The sequence below is a fragment of the Herpailurus yagouaroundi genome, unplaced genomic scaffold (assembly GCF_014898765.1).
Source record: "Herpailurus yagouaroundi ecotype Mexico unplaced genomic scaffold, PumYag 77, whole genome shotgun sequence".
NCBI lineage: Eukaryota > Metazoa > Chordata > Mammalia > Carnivora > Felidae > Herpailurus > Herpailurus yagouaroundi.
The window spans coordinates 21,215,600-21,231,308 of record NW_024412388.1 but is presented as its reverse complement, the minus strand read 5'-3'; the positions used below and the strand labels follow the sequence as shown (position 1 = coordinate 21,231,308).

The window sequence follows — 15,709 nt, the reverse complement described above, 5'->3', positions numbered from 1 at the left end:
ACAGGGATGTCAGCACTGGCAGACACGACACGTGAATCTTTGCAGGACACAACAAGCCCAGAGGCGAAAGACCCCCTGCTCCCTTGCTACAAAGAAACCTACTCCACACAGACACACAAACATCCCTCCTACACACACGAACACACACATCAATGCAACCACATGTACATATCACAGAAACTCTTGTCATCCCCAGACAGGTCCCCAGGACGTTTGGGTGCTGCTGCTTAGCTGGAACAGGGGCTGGGACCGTCCCCACTTTTAACTTTCTACCATGGGTCCTGCTTGTGCATCGTGGAGGGGATGAGTGGGGTGGGAAAAAAATGCTAGGGGTCCTGGCCACATCATGGAGCATGATGGGAGAGGCCACTGTCCTAGCTGTCTGAGTGCTGCTTGCTGATGACTCTGGGACTCCGCAGAAGCTGGTATTAAAAAAAAAAAAAAAAAAAAAAGCTAGCTAGCACTCATCACATGACCACTGTGGGTCAAAGATCATACCCAATGCTTTTACAAGCATTATTTCATTATGCACTTCCTTTATGAAGTATATACTATTATTCTTGTTTTAAAGCTATGTTTTGATATAAATAGGCTCAGAGAGGTTAAGAAACTTGCCCAATATCCCACAGCCAGGAGAAAACAACGGAATTTAGACATAGGTAAGTCTGACCCCAGAGTCTACTTCTTTTTATTTTTAATGAATTTTTTTCTATATTTTAAAGAGGTAGCAAATAAGCAAGTTCAAGATTCAATAGATTGAACCCTTGAGGGCCCTGGCCACCCCCCCCTGAGGCTTCCTTTCAGATGCAGTGCAAGGTGTGTGGTGAGGCGGTGAGGCTGTCCGGGGGAGGGGAGCGGGTGTGCTGTTGCAGGTAGGCCCAGGCTGGAGAGTGAGAGCAGGTGGGACTCAGCCTGACCAGGGAAGGAGAGGACATGGGGGAAGAGGAGGAAGAGGAAAGAGGAGCATGGGGACCAGCTGCCCATACATGTCTGTCCTTAGCAGACCTGATCCCTGTGTGAGCCTAGTGGTGCCGTCCTCACTGTATAGATGAAGAATCTGAGGCTCGGGCGGCCCAGTTGTTGAATGGCAGGGTGGGACTCCACCTCCCAAAGTCTGAGGGAGAACAAGAGATGGCGCACGTGCTCAGGAGAGCCAGAGAGAAGCAGAGAGAGAAACTGAGGTTATAGTGAGGAGGAAGGAGAATTCAGGGCCGCTGGGCATCAGGGCTGGCATCACAGAAAGGGGTCTCAGAAGGAACATACTGCCCAAGTTACTTTTTGGCTCCCAGAGGTCTCTGGTTTTGTGGTAATCCCTGCCTCCAGAGACTCTTTCTCTAGTCTGTTCATTGGCACTAATTATCTGCCTGTGTGCTTATAACATCTGTCTTAATCGCTGTAACCTTCCGGTAAATCTCCATATATGATGGGGCATGTTTCTTGACTTGTATGCATAAATATGACAAACACCTTTGCACCTGCCACCAATTAAACAGAACATACAGGTGTAATAGCCCCCTGTGTACCTCACCGGTCCTGCTCTCTCCCTCCCTCCCCAGAGATAATCATATCCTGAATTTGTTTTTCTATATCAATGCATATGTATTGTGTCCACCGGCAGTCATAGTTTTAAGAAATGGTATCATGCTGTATTTATCCTTGCTTTATTCGTTTATTGTTCGTGTTGTTATATGTGGCTCTGTTCACTTCAACATATGCACAGGATTGTATCGCGAAAACGTGCAAATATACGTTTCCTTGTATACAGGAAATATTAATATTTCTGGTGTATACCTAGGAAGGATGTGCATATTTTCAACTCTGTTATAAAGTCAATTTCCAAGATGTAGTGCCTTTTGTACTATCTTTTTAGCAGCACAATCAGAGTTTCCGTTGTTCTACATCCTCCCTGATACTTGGAATTGGCAGACTTTAATTTTTTCCAATCTGGTGGTTGGTTGTTTTAATCTGAACTCCTGACTGCCTGAAATGCCGATCATATATTTTTTTTTAAGTTTTTTCATCTATTTAGAGAGGGGGGGCACTCACATGCATGCCCACGTGCATGGGGGACAGTCAGAGAGAGGGAGAGAGAGAGAGAGAGAATCCCACGTGGGCTCCTCACTCTCAGTGCAGAGCCCGATGCAGGGCCCAAAGTCATGAACTATGCGATCATGAGCAGAGCCGAAGTCAGACGCTTAATTGACTGAGCCACCCAGTTACTCCTGCTGATTATATTTTATGTTTCGTAGCCATTCAGGCTTTTTCTTCTGTCAATTGCCTCCTCCTTTCTTGACCCATTTTTCTATTGGTCTTGTCTCTAAGTTACTGATTTGAAGGAATTTATATTATATTATGCTTGAAAATCCTTTGTTACATGTATTGCAAATATTTTCTACTGGTCTGTGACTTGTGTCTTCCTCTTTTTATCATATCTTTTGATGTACACAGTTTTGTTTTGATGTACACAGTTTTAAACTTTATGTGGTCAGATTTATCCAACTTTTCTTTGTTATTTATAATTTCTATGTCTTAATTAAAAAAAATTTTCCTTGACCCTTATATCATAAAGATATTTTCCTCTACTTTTTTCCCCCAAAACTCTTCGTATTTTGCTTTTCATAATTAGGTCTTTATGCCAGTTGGAATTTAATTCTGGACATAGTGTGAGATAAGGATCTAATTTTATTATTATTTTTTCCCTAATGAATTGCCGATGATTTGCATCAGTATCTACAAATAAATTCCTGCTCTCAAGGAACTTACAATTTAGTCGAGAGTCAGATAATGAGCAAAGTAAACAACTAAAATATATGGTGTGTTAGATAAGTGCTGTGGAGGAAAAGAAAGCAGGATAGGGGCCTAGGGCATGCTGGGGGATGGCTGCAATTTATTGGGGTTATCAGGAAAGTCCTCATTGAGAAAGTGGCATTTGAATAACTCTGAGTGTCTGGGGAAGAATGTTCTAGGCAGAGAGCACAGGAGGTGCAAAAGCTCCAAGCAGGAATGTGCCCAGTGTGTTGAGGTGGAGGAGAAGGGCCAGTGTGACTAAAAGGTGGGGAGAAAGAAGTAGGAGATGAGGTCAAGCCTTACAGGGCCCTTCCTCCTTGAGCGGAGAAAGGATGTGATCTGACTGATGTATAAAGGTTCAACTGCACAGCCGTATTGAGAACAGATTAAAGGGGGTGCAAGGGTGGAAGGGAGACCAGTGAGGGGCTACATCTAGTGAGGGATGATGGTGGCTTGGACCAGGGCCAAAGCACTGGAGATGGTTCAAAGTGGTCAGATTTTGGATCCATCCATCCATCTATATACGTCTGTCTATTTATCATTTATCTATCTATCTATCTATCTATCTATCATCTATCATCTATCTATCTATTTATCATTTAAAGTTTAAGTTAAATGTATTTAGGGCTGCCTGGGTGGCTTAGTCGGTTAGGTGTCTGACTCTTGATTTCAGCTCAGGTCATGATCTCACAGTTCGGGAGTTTGAGCCCCGCATTGGGCGTTGCTGACAGTGCGGAGCCTGCTTGGGATCCTCTCTCTCCCTTTCTCTCTGCCCCTCCCCTGATCATTCTCTCTCTCAAAATAAATAAATAAAATTAAAAATATGTATTTGTTGAGGAGGCCAGGTCGTTTACATTTTCTCTTGTCTGAGTTTGCTGAGTGTATCCCTATGATCCGGTCCTTTTCTGTGTTTCCAGTAAACTGGTGGTTGAACTTGCTGATTCTATTTCCTTGGCAACACTACTTCGTAGGTAGCGTTATGATTTGGCTGTGTGCCACACCAACTTTATTAGAAAGGTTTTTAAACAGACACAAAAAGAGAGGGAAGAGTAAAATAAGTCTCTATATACCTGTATTCATTTCCTGTAGCTGCTGTCACAAATGACCGCAATAGGGGTGCCTGGGTGGCGCAGTCGGTTAAGTGTCCGACTTCAGCCAGGTCACGATCTCGCGGTCCGTGAGTTCGAGCCCCGCGTCAGGCTCTGGGCTGATGGCTCAGAGCCTGGAGCCTGTTTCCGATTCTGTGTCTCCCTCTCTCTCTGCCCCTCCCCCGTTCATGCTCTGTCTCTCTCTGTCCCAAAAATAAATAAAGGTTGAAAAAAGAAAAATTAAAAAAAAAACAAAAAAAACCCAAAAAAACACACAAAAAAAACCAAATGACCGCAATAAACACACGTTTATTCTCTTAACAGTTCTAGAGGCCAGAAGTCCAAAATCAGTATCAATGGGTAGGGAGTCAGCAGGGCTGTGTGTTCCCTGCAGAGGCTCTAGGACTGAGTCTGTTTTCCAGTGCCTGGTGGCTACCAGCATTCCTGGCTCGTGGCCATGTCACCCCGCCTCTGTGGCCGCATTGCCTTCTCTTCAGTCTGTAATCAAATTTCCCTTAGCTTCTTTCTTATACAGATACTTGTGATTGGATTAAGGCTCATTTGGATTATTCAGGATGATCTCCCCATCTCAGGAGCATTAATTTAACAACACCTGAAAAATCTTTGGCATATAAAGTAACAGTTACATGTTCCAAGGATTAGGACCTGATACCTTTGAGGGTCATTATTCAGCCCGCTTCGACACCCATTACCTAGATTCAATATTTTGCCGCATTATTTTCCTCCCTCCCTCCCTCCCTCCTTCCCTTCCTTCCTTCCTTCCCTTTTTCCATCCTTCCTTCTCCTCTCTCTTTCCCCCATTCCATCCTTCCCATTCCCCTTCCTTCCTCTCTTCTCCTTATTTTGCTGTAATATTTTAAAGCAATTCCCTGTAACTTCACTTCCAAATATTTCCACATATATGAATAGTTTCTTATATAACCACACCACCATTATCACTTAATAAAATTAACAATAATTCCTTAGAATCATCTAAAATCCTGTCCATGTTAAATTCTCCCTGATTTTCTCAGATCTGTCTGTCCTGGATATCTTCTGTTTTGCCCTCTAGATCTTGCTTCTCCACCCCACTCTGTGCCTCCGGAGGCTGATTTGTATGGACTACGTTACCCTTATCCCTTGCTTCTGGTTGGACTCCGGGGGAGTCCAAGGGGAGGCACTGGCAAGAGATCAGTCATTGGGGGACTACCGCAACTTCTTACCCAAGGCCACAGCCCCTGCCTGGCAGCCCTCTCCAAATAGCTACCCTTGGGTTCCAGAACTTCTCCCTCTCCAGCCTTTCAGACGGTGAAGGCACCCGCTCTTGGGAGCCTTGGAGGACTACAGGGTTCCTTTTGGTTCTCTAGCCCTGCCCTCACCTCTTTAAGTGGTCCCTTTTCCCTCAGATTGCCCATTTGAGTGTGCATCTCTTTTCAGTACCCTGATATATGTTTTTATTTTATTCTTAACATTTTTTTTCTGGTCCCCATTTATTCACACTCCAGCATGGTGGTTAAGATCTAGAATGGACTCCGAGGCCAGATTATCTAGGTTCAAATTCTAGTTCTGCCACATACAAGCTGGGTGACTTTGGCAAGCTACTCAGCTTCTGTTTGCCTCAATTTCCTTGTCTCTAAATTGGAGATAATGATGAATGCACCTACTTCAGAGGAATATGGTAAGGACATACACAATAACATGTATAAAGCAATTACATAGGGTACAACTGCCTGAAACACAGTAAATGCCCACCATGTGTTAAATAGCATTGGATTATTATTGTTAGCACTTTTATTATTCCTTAAGCACGCTCCTCTTGAGTCCCTTTCCACTGTGTTCTTTTGTGTGGATTTTTAGTTATTATTTTTAACCCTTTATTTGGAAATAATCGTAGATTTGGGGTGCCTGGGTGGCTCAGTCGGTTGAGCGTCCAGCTTTGGCTCAGGTCATGATCTCATGGTTCATGAGTTCGAGCCCCGCGTCGGGCTCCATGCTAACAGCTCAGAGCCTGGAGCCTTCTTCGGATTCTGTGTCTCCCTCTCTCTCTGACCCTCCCTTTCTCACACTCTGTCTCTCTCTCCCTCAAAATAAATAAACATTAAAAAAATTTTTGAAATAATCGTAGATTCATGGGAAGTTGCAAAGATAGTACACAGAGGGGGTATAAGGCTGGCTCGGTCGGTGGAGTGTGCGGCTATTGCTCTCGGGGTTGTGAGTTTGAGCCCCGCGTTGGGTGTAGAGATTACTTAAAAAAAACCCAAAAAACGATAGTACACACAGGTCCCAAATACACTTACCTAGTGTTCCCCGAGGCTTGATTAGATTCAGGTTTATATGTAGAACCGACCAAATTTGCTAACATAATGGATGTGGGTGTGAGAAAAAATGAGGAATAAAATGTTACCTACCTACCTGCCTACCTACCCTGCTTATTGATCATGTCAAAAGAGGTCCTGAAACATCTATCACAAGAACACGAATAAAGGACTGTTGAAAAACATGGCCGAGCCAAATAGTTCTGGATTTGACACAAATCCAGAGTCAAATCCAATTTGACACAAATTAGAGTCTGTGGTCAGATGGTGGGAGGGGTGGGGCTGGTTGATCCTGGAGGTCCTTCCGGGCTGATGTCTCTCATGGCGTGTGGGGGATGGAGGATGGCTGAGAAGGTGAAGCCACTTCAGGGAAAGAGGATCTGAGTTGGGGAGCAGAGCTAGGGCCTTGGCAATGCAGTGAGCAGACCATGGTCTCTTGTGTCTCAGGGCACTCAAGACTCAAGATGCCTCTATGGGAGCTGGGGAGGGATGGCCAAACGGGGCCTCTTCAAAGTTCCTAACAGGAGGCCCGGACCGCATGCTGGGATGTGAGGCGAGTGAGTGTGGCGGGTGAATGTGAAGCGTATGTGAATGGGCATGAGGAAAGACGTAACCAGGCAGGTATGAGTGAGGGGTGACAGACCTAGGCACCTGAGTGTCTGAGTGCACATGGGAGTGGAGGGATGCGATTGTAAGTTGGCGTCTGCACGATAGTGTGCATTGAGGGTACGTGAGCGTGCAAGGCTTATATATGGAAGAGGTGTGAACGTGTCTGCCTGTGTGTGATGGGGATGGAGCTGGGGCAGGGGCAGACTTTTGGCTCTAGTTCTTCAGGGCTGAGGCACACGTTAAAAGCGATTTGTCCTTTGAGATGCATTTGTGGCTTTGATAAGGTACAGTTGCAGGGTCCCAGTCGGCAGGAGGAAGCCAGCCCAGTCACGCAGTGTGGAGCTGAGGCTGGATCCTGAATGGCGAGGCAGGAGCCTCTGCTGGCTCTGCTTTGCACCTGCCTCGCTTTGAGACCCTCGTCCCGTCTAGGCCTGCTTCCCTCTCTGTGTAGGAGGGTGTTGGGTTTGGCTGATACGTGAGCACCTTGCTTTTGTAGGTAGGGTCTTCTACAGTGCCTGGTGCCTGGGCGTACTTAGTAATTTCCTGATTGAATGAATGAGTGGGTAAATGGACTGGAAACTGAGGCAGGGAGCGCTGGCTCATCTCTCACTTACGTCCACACAAAGCTTCCACCCAACTGACTTTCTCACGCACACAGGTACACGAGCACGCACGCACTCACATTCACAAACTCATCTGCGTTCCCCCAGTCGGTTGCCCACACCTATTCACCCTCACTCACTCCCCTGACCTGGCACAGTGCCAAACTCCTGCTCAGGGTCTTGGGGCGCCCGCTCCCTCCTACAGCCCCTCAGCACGCTGTCCCCGTGGGTTCCTCGGGCTTGGTGCTTCTTGGTGACCAGCGATGCCCAGCCCAGTCACGCCACTGACCACGGCAGCGCTCATGAGCTCCTCCCTTCTCCCTCTTCGTGTTCTAGCTGTCTCTCCCTCCGCCTTTCTTTCATTTTTTTCCCTCACACCCATCCACAGACACGCAGATGTACACGCACGGGCACCAGGAACACGCTCACTGTCTGTCTCATCACGTTCTCCTTTAATTCCCTTGGTTCCTGCCCTCGTGTCTCCTCATTCCTCTCACGCTCTCTGTCTGTGTTTACATCCGTCTGCCTTTCTCTGTGTGCCTCTCTCCTCCCATCTCTCACTTTCCTGATTGTCCCCCCTCTCTCCCTCTCCCGTTTGCTTGGTCACTCACTTCTCTCTTCCTCGCTCTCATGCTGTTTCTTTCTCTCCTAAGAGTATGCTCTCTCACTTTCTGTTTCCTCTCTCTTATCCCAGCTGCCTGGCATGCTGGTCACTGCCCATGCCCCACCCTGCCCCTGGCTCTGTGACAACCCTCTGAGCAGTGGCCGGGGCCCAGTGACCCCGCGTGGAGGTTCCCATACCATCTGTTGGAGGAGCCCCAGGGTCACAGTATTTCCTCCGGGGGGGTGACTTGGCAATGGTGTGTTCTGTTTCCTCACTTCTGCAATTTCCAGATAGCACAGAGGCTGGGTCTACAGACAGACGCTCAGATTCCGCTGCTGCAGCCACTGTTCCTGATACAGGTAAGGGGGGTGGGGTCCCCGCTGTGGCTGAGCAAGGGGGAGGCACGTGAAAATGTACTCGGGAGACTGAGGTCCTGCCCCTGGCCTGCGCCTAAGCAAACGGGTGTTTCGGCATCTTCCTCGGGCCCAGAGTCTTGGTCGTGTTTAGAAAGGAGTCTTCGTGACCAAACTTGCCAGGAGATCCAGGTCCCTTCTTTGGTTGTCTGAGGCCAAGGCAGTGCTGAAGTGACCTCAGAGACCTCACTGGGAGCTGATAATGGTGATGACAGGGAGCTGTCTAGGTCTCAGAGAGCCAGATGCCATCTACTTGACTAGCTGTGTGACCTTGGGCAAGTGGTGCTGCCTCCCTGCATTTTCCTGCCTTGTCGAATGGGGACGATGCTGTCTCCCCAGTGGGAATGTCTGGAGACGTAGAGGGCATGTTACAGGGCTGGGCATTTAAGAACTCACGAGCTTCTAGGCATTCCTAGGGGATGATGAAGAGACCCAGGTTATTTGTACAGAGGGCCTGGCTCACAACCGGTTTCCCACAACAGGTCCCAGGTGGTAGGGACAGGGCACAAGCCGGTCTCCCCTTGTCCTTTGCTGGCAGGAGGTCCAGAGATGGGCTTGGTAGAACTGGGGTTGTTGTCCAGACACTTGCTCATCTGTAAAGGATGAGGGAACCAGTAGAATCTCTCTGTAAGCATTCAGGCAGCTCTGAATTTGCTCTGATTGAATATGCAGCTGTGTTCCAGATACTTGGCGTGTGTGTGTGTGTGTGTGTGTGTGTGTGTGTAAAGAGAAAGATGTCCCTGCCTTTAGGTGCCCAACCAAAGAAAGAAGTCTGCTCTGGCCATGAAGAAAATGGCCCTGGGCCTGGGGTGGGCAGCCAGGATTTTGACTTTAGCTGTTGTTTACAGATTGGGACCTTGGGCAACTCAGGAGCGTCACTTTCCTCCTTTGTAGATTGGGGTTCAGAGTACTGACCTTTGGGTTTGTGGAGGAGGATAAAGTAAGAGGCTGGGTGGGAAAATGCTTTGTCAGTCGTAACATGCTGCACAAAAATGAACCAGTGTGTTACTGCCGACACCATAATCCTTACTCTAAATGCCTTACAGATGAGGAATTTTTGTTCATTGTCTTATCCTTACCCTTCGCCCAGAGTTTGGTGAGTAGTATAATCTTAGAATATGAATGAATAGATGAGTGATAAAGTACCATGTCGTACTTAGGAAGGACAGCAAGCCGGAGGCCCAGCATCTGGCCCCAGTTCTGCCCCCGATCCTGTTGTCACCTAGGGCAAATCTTTTCTCTTCTTGGGGCCTCAGTTTTCCCATCTGTCCAATGAAGGTTTGGGCAAGGAATTATATAGCCTATGGCATTAGTGACAAAATGAGCCTCCAGGATGGAGTTTCTGCTCCTGATTGGTATTGGGGTGGGAAGGGGTGTGATGAAAGTCTGGGATCCTGTCTGACTGTCCTTTTACAGTCAGACTCTCAATTCTGCACCCTAGGCCTGTGAGGAGAAGGGGGTTCTCCTCTTTGTCCGTAGCAGCCCCTCCTACTCCCTATCTCCCCCAGCCCCGTGAGGGTTGGCTCAGGAGGGGCCACCAGCTGAGCCGTGCCATGGGAGCACTCCCTGACTGGTCCCGTGGCAGTGTGTCGGGGGTAGGGATGGAGCCCATTCCCAGAAGGGCAAATGCTGGGTCCGCAGCCCAGCCACCTCTCTGACCAGTCACCACTGGGTTCCTTGGCAGCATGGTGGGAGGGGAGAGAAGTCTCTGGTGAATCTTTGTGTGTGCACGTGTGCCTGTGGTTGTGTGATGTGGCCTGGGGAGTTGGCTCTGGCTACAGTCGCATGTGTCTGTGGCATGAGCAACCTGCAGGGGGGTCTGGTACAACCCAGCAGTTCCCAGAAGCAGAATCACTAAGCAAACCAGCGGCAAGGTTGGTGTACCTTTCTTCCTTTGTGTCTTCAGCCAAAGAGGATCCAGAGAGAGAGAGAGAGAGAGAGAGAGAGAGAGAGACTATATGAGGGGAAGACTACCATTTGCAATCCCTCCCCACCTCAGTTCTGCAGGAGGGGGGCCCTTACTTAGGGCCTGCTTTTGGTGCTAAGCTCAGTTGGCTGATGGGAGAAGCACATCAAACATCTGTGCGGGCCCCTTTATAGTTCATAAAGTCCATTTTAATTTATCAAGTGCTTTACTGTTTCTGAACCCTTTATCACTCCTAACCATCTTACTTTCTTTTTACAACAATGCTTGAGGTTGCCCCTGCCCCCACCACTTTTTAGATACATATCACAAGGCTCAGAGCAGGGAAGAGACTCACTCGCTCAAGGTGGTGGGAGGCGTGGCTGAGGCCAGAGTCCAGGGTCCAGATCCGAGTCCTGCGATCTCTCTTCAGCTACCCCTGGTTGCTGCCGGTTTGGTGCATGGCTGATTTGTTCATTCATTCATTCATTCATTCATTCATTCAATAAGCATTTTCTGAGGGCTGGGGAGGCGCTCACAGTTACTGAGCAATCACCACTTGTGTAGATTGCTTCATTCTGTTCTTACAACGACCTGCTGAGGAAGGCTTTATTATCACCCTTTTGCAAATGAAGAAAGGGAGGAGGCCCTGAGAGCCAAACCACAACTAGGAAAGAACAGACCCGATGACGATCCTGGTCTGTGTGACCTTGAGGCCTATGCCCTGTACCCTATGTTTTCCCTTGGGCCAGGCCCCGGGTACCCACGAGGGCACCAGCAGGACTCAGGAGCGCCCAGGCTGGGAGGCATAGTCCTTTGGTGGGATTCCTGGTATAACGGAAGCACTGGGGAAGCCCACAGGAGAAGTACATCTCACTCCCTCCTCCCTGCCCTGGCCTACTTCCCAGAAGCGAGGAGGAAGGAGGGGGACTCACATATACCCTCTGGGCATTTGGGAGTCAGAAAGAAAGAACCAGGCCAGGTTCAGGGTCCCTCAACTCCACAAGGATGTCTTAGACCAGCTGAGCAGAGACTGAGACTCACCAGCACAATATATATTCCTGGGGTCAGGGAAGGGCCCTCTGTGAGAAGGGAAATTGGGAATATCTGGCACCCAGACCAGCCCCGCCTCTAGGGCCCTATACCCTGTCCCTGACCTCTTCTGGACAAAGAATTCCATTCATTCATCCATAAATGTACCCAGCATGGTGCTGGACTCCTTGAATTAAAAACTGTGGGGAGCCCAGCGCAGAATTCATGAGAGGTCAGGACACTTGCTCCCTTAATTTCCCCCTTCAAATCCTCTGCTTCTTGGAGAAATGGTAGTGAAACCACTCCACAAGGGGACTCTTTAAAGAGTATGGCAGCATGGCCAGGCCAGGGCCCAAATGTCAAGCAACAGGGGAGGTCAGAATAGAAGTAACTTACTTACTGAGCACTTACTATATGCCAAGCACGTTCGTTAGAGATTTATCTGCCTTCAACCTCAGGGCTATCCTGTGAGGTCAGTGCTGGTATTATTGTCATTTTCTACATGAAAAAAGTAGGACTCACAGAAGGGAAACAATTAAACTATCTTGTTTTAGAGACCCCAGGGAATCTAAGGGCTGGTAGTGATTGAGGCTGGTAGGTGAGGTTTTGGAAGTGAAAGGTGAAGGACAAAATGTGACTCTGTGTGTGTGTGTGTGTGTGTGTGTGTGTGTATTAGCAGATGTTCCTTGAATGTTTGCTGTGGAGGAGACCCTACCGTACATACTGGTGAAATGTCAGAAGTCTTGAACCCAGGGAATTCCCAACCCAAAGGAAAAAGAAACCAACATCCATTATAATGCAGTCTGATGTGTTGTGTCATGGAACCTCTATGGAACCTCTAACTCTGTGGGGAGGGGGGAGGGAGCGGGTCGAGAAGTAAGACTGACAATAGCCAACATTCCTTGAGCTTTTATCATGAATCAGGTATTTTCTATTCAATCCTTATAACAACACTATGAACTAGGCATTCTTCTTCTGCTACTTCTTATTTTTATTTTGACAGATGAGTAACGAGAGGCCCATTGGAGGTTAAATTAATTATCTTAAGAATCAGCTGACAGCATTTTGCCAACTGCCACCAGCTGCCTTAACGAGATATGTCTGGTTCCCAGTCACAACAGAAAAGCCGTTGACGGTGAATACCGTGAATGGTGCCAAGCACGTTACACGTATTATTCATTGAATATTCACACCACTCTGGGAAGATATGTGCTTGGAATATCGTCAGCTCCATTTACAGGGGAAGGACCTGAGGCTCAGAGGGTGATGTGCTTGACGATGGTCACAAGATGAGACAAGACACAGGCAGAATTCGAACCCAGGATTGTCTGATCAGAGTCTGTAGTCTTTTTTTTTTTTTAATTTTTTTTTTTAATGTTTATTTATTTTTGAGACAGAGAGAGACAGAGCATGAACAGGGGAGGGGCAGAGAGAGAGGGAGACACAGAATCTGAAACAGGCTCCGGGCTCTGAGCTGTCGGCACAGAGCCCGATGCGGGGCTCGAACTCACGGCCGAGAGATCATGACCTGAGCCGAAGTCGCCACCCAGGCGCCCCCAGAGTCTGTAGTCTTAATCACTGTTCTTTCCACTTTGTATCCTTTATCTCACTGGATGCTTACAACAGCTCCATAAGGCAGATATGTTATTGTCCCATTCCACAGATGAGGCCCAGAGATGGTCAACAGTTTTGCCAAAGTTATACAGCAGTAGGTCATAAAGCTGGGCCCTATGATTCCAAGTTAAGAATATGCAATGTACTTTCAAATCTGCCATTGCTTGGGCCCATTAAAATTGTTTTTTTTTTATTGTGGTAAAAAACACATAACATAAACTTCCCTTCTTAATAATTTTTGAGTACACATTACAATGTTATTAACTATATGTACATTATTGTACAACAGGTCTCTAGAACTTTTCTATCTTGCCTGACTGAAACTCTACACCCTGTTTCTCCTTCCTCAGTCCCTGGCAACCACCATTCTGTTTTCCGTTCCTATGAGTTTGATTACTTTAGATACTACATATAAGTGGAATCATTCAGTATCTGCCATTTAAAATTTTTTTTTTAATTTTTATTTTTGAGGGAGAGAGAGAGTGAGTGGGGGAGAGGCGGGGGGGGGGGGACACAGAATCCAAAGCAGCCTCCAGGCTCTGAGCCGTCAGCACAGAGCCCGACACAGGGCTTGAACCCATGAATCATGGGATCATGACCTGAGCCAAAGTCGGACGCTTAACCAACTGACACTCAGACGCCTTAGGATTTAGGCTGTATAGTAGTACATTGTACATACAGATTACATTTTGTTTACCCATTCATCTGTCGATGAACATTCGGGTGGCTTCCACCTGTTGGTATTGTGAGTAGTACTGCTATGAACGTGGGTGTGCAAATATTTCTTCAAGATCTTGTTTTCTTCTTTTCTTTTTTTTAAGTGTTTGTTTTAATTTTGTTTTTAATTTTATTTTTTATTAAAATTTTTTTTAATGTCTATTTGTTTTTGAGAGAGAGAGACAGACAGACAGAGTATGAGCAGGGAAGGGGCAGAGAGAGCTGGAGACACAGTATCCGAAGCAGGTTCCAGGCTCTGAGCTGTCAGCACAGAGCCTGACGTGGGGCTCAAACTCACAAACCACGAGATCGTGACCTGAGCCAAAGTTGGACGCTTAACAAACTGAGCCACCCAGGCGCCCCTTTGTTTTTTTTTTAATTTTTTTTCAATGTTTTTTATTTATTTTTGGGACAGAGAGAGACAGAGCATGAACGGGGGAGGGGCAGAGAGAGAGAGGGAGACACAGAATCGGAAGCAGGCTCCAGGCTTTGAGCCATCAGCCCAGAGCCCGACGTGGGGCTCGAACTCATGGACCGCGAGATTGTGACCTGGCCGAAGTCGGACGCTTAACCGACTGCGCCACCCAGGCGCCCCTGTTTTTTATTTTTGAGAGAAAGAGTGAGAGCTTGGAGGAGAGGGACAGAGAGAGAGGGAGAGAGAGAGAATCTTAAGCAGGCTCACAATGTGGGGCTCGATCTCACAACCGTAAGATCACGACCTGAGCTGAAATCAAGTGTTGGACACCTGACTGAACCCAAGATCTTGTTTTCAGTTCTTTTGGAAGTATACCCAAGTGAGATTTCTGAGTCATATGGTAGTTCTATTTTTAATTTTCTGAGGAAACTTGTACCGTTTTCCATAGCGGTTGTATCATTCTATATTCCCACCAACAGTACGCAAGCATTCCAACGTCTCCAAATCCTTACTAACACTTGTTATTTTCTGCCGTTTTGATAGTGACCATCTGCCAAGTGTGAGGTGATAATGTTGTTGAGGTTCTCGTTTGCGTTTCCCTGATGATTAGTGGCGTTGAGCATATTTTCATGTGCTTGTTTGCCATTTGCATATTTGGAGAAACTCTACTGAAGTCCTTGGCTCCATTTTAAAATCAGTTATTATTATTTTGTTGTTGTTATTGAGTTGTAAGAGTTCTTTCTATATTCTGAATATTAACCCCTTATCCAATGTAAGGTTTGCAAATATTTCCTCCCATTCTGTAGGCTGCCTTTTTCTTTGTTGACTGTTTCCTTTGCTATAGACATTTTGCAAGTTTGATGTAGCCCCATGTGTCTATTTTTGCTTTTGTTTCTTGTGGTCCTGGTGCCATATGCAAGTAATTGGTGCTCATTCCAGTGTTATGAAGATTTCTCCTTACGTTTTCTTCTAGGAGTTTTGCATTTAATATATATATTTTTAATGTTTATTTGCTTTCTTTTATTAAGATTTTTTAAATGTTTATTTGTTATTGAGAGACAGAGAGACACAGAGCGCGAGCGGACGGAGGGGGGGCGGGTTGCAGAGAGCAGGGGGAGACACAGAATCGGAAGCAGGCTCCAGGCTCTGAGCCATCAGCCCAGAGCCTGACGCGGGGCTCGAACTCACAAACCGCGAGATCATGACCTGAGCCCAAGTCGACGCAGGGCAGGCCGACTGCAGATCCCCTCCTGTCAGGCCCTCCTCACAAGGCAAGGAGTTTTTGGATTCATGTGTAAATGCCCACTTGGAGCCTGTGTCCCTCCCACACCCCACTTCCCCCAGGCTTGCAGTGCTGTGAGGAGCTGCTGATGCATGAGATGTGCGTGAACTTGGATATGAGTGATTTATAGCTTATAAATATGTAGACTTTTGTACTTTTGACCCCAAATGACCCCAAAATGTTAGGAGCCAGTCTGGCTGGTAAACCCAGCTTCCCAGCCCAGTTACTGGGGAAGTAACTAGCACATACTTTCTTCTGCCCAGATCTGGGTGGTCCCTCCCCTCTGTTTGTTTGTTCAGCTGAGGATGGGAGTCCTTTCTCCAGGTTC

General features: G+C 47.2%; 1 protein-coding gene across 2 annotated transcripts in view; it reads left to right on the top strand.

Moving 5' to 3' along the window:
* The first annotated feature begins 336 nt into the window (after positions 1 to 336).
* Positions 337 to 15,709, top strand: part of PTAFR (platelet activating factor receptor) — a 30,745-nt gene continuing 15,372 nt past the window's right edge. Inside the window, exon 1 of one of the 2 annotated variants that reach the window (XM_040466589.1) lies at positions 337 to 659. The gene's annotated coding sequence lies outside the window, so the exon portion shown is untranslated. Of the gene's footprint in view, positions 660 to 7,725; positions 8,365 to 15,709 lie in introns of those variants that run through there. The other variant, XM_040466584.1, reaches the window with a different exon arrangement.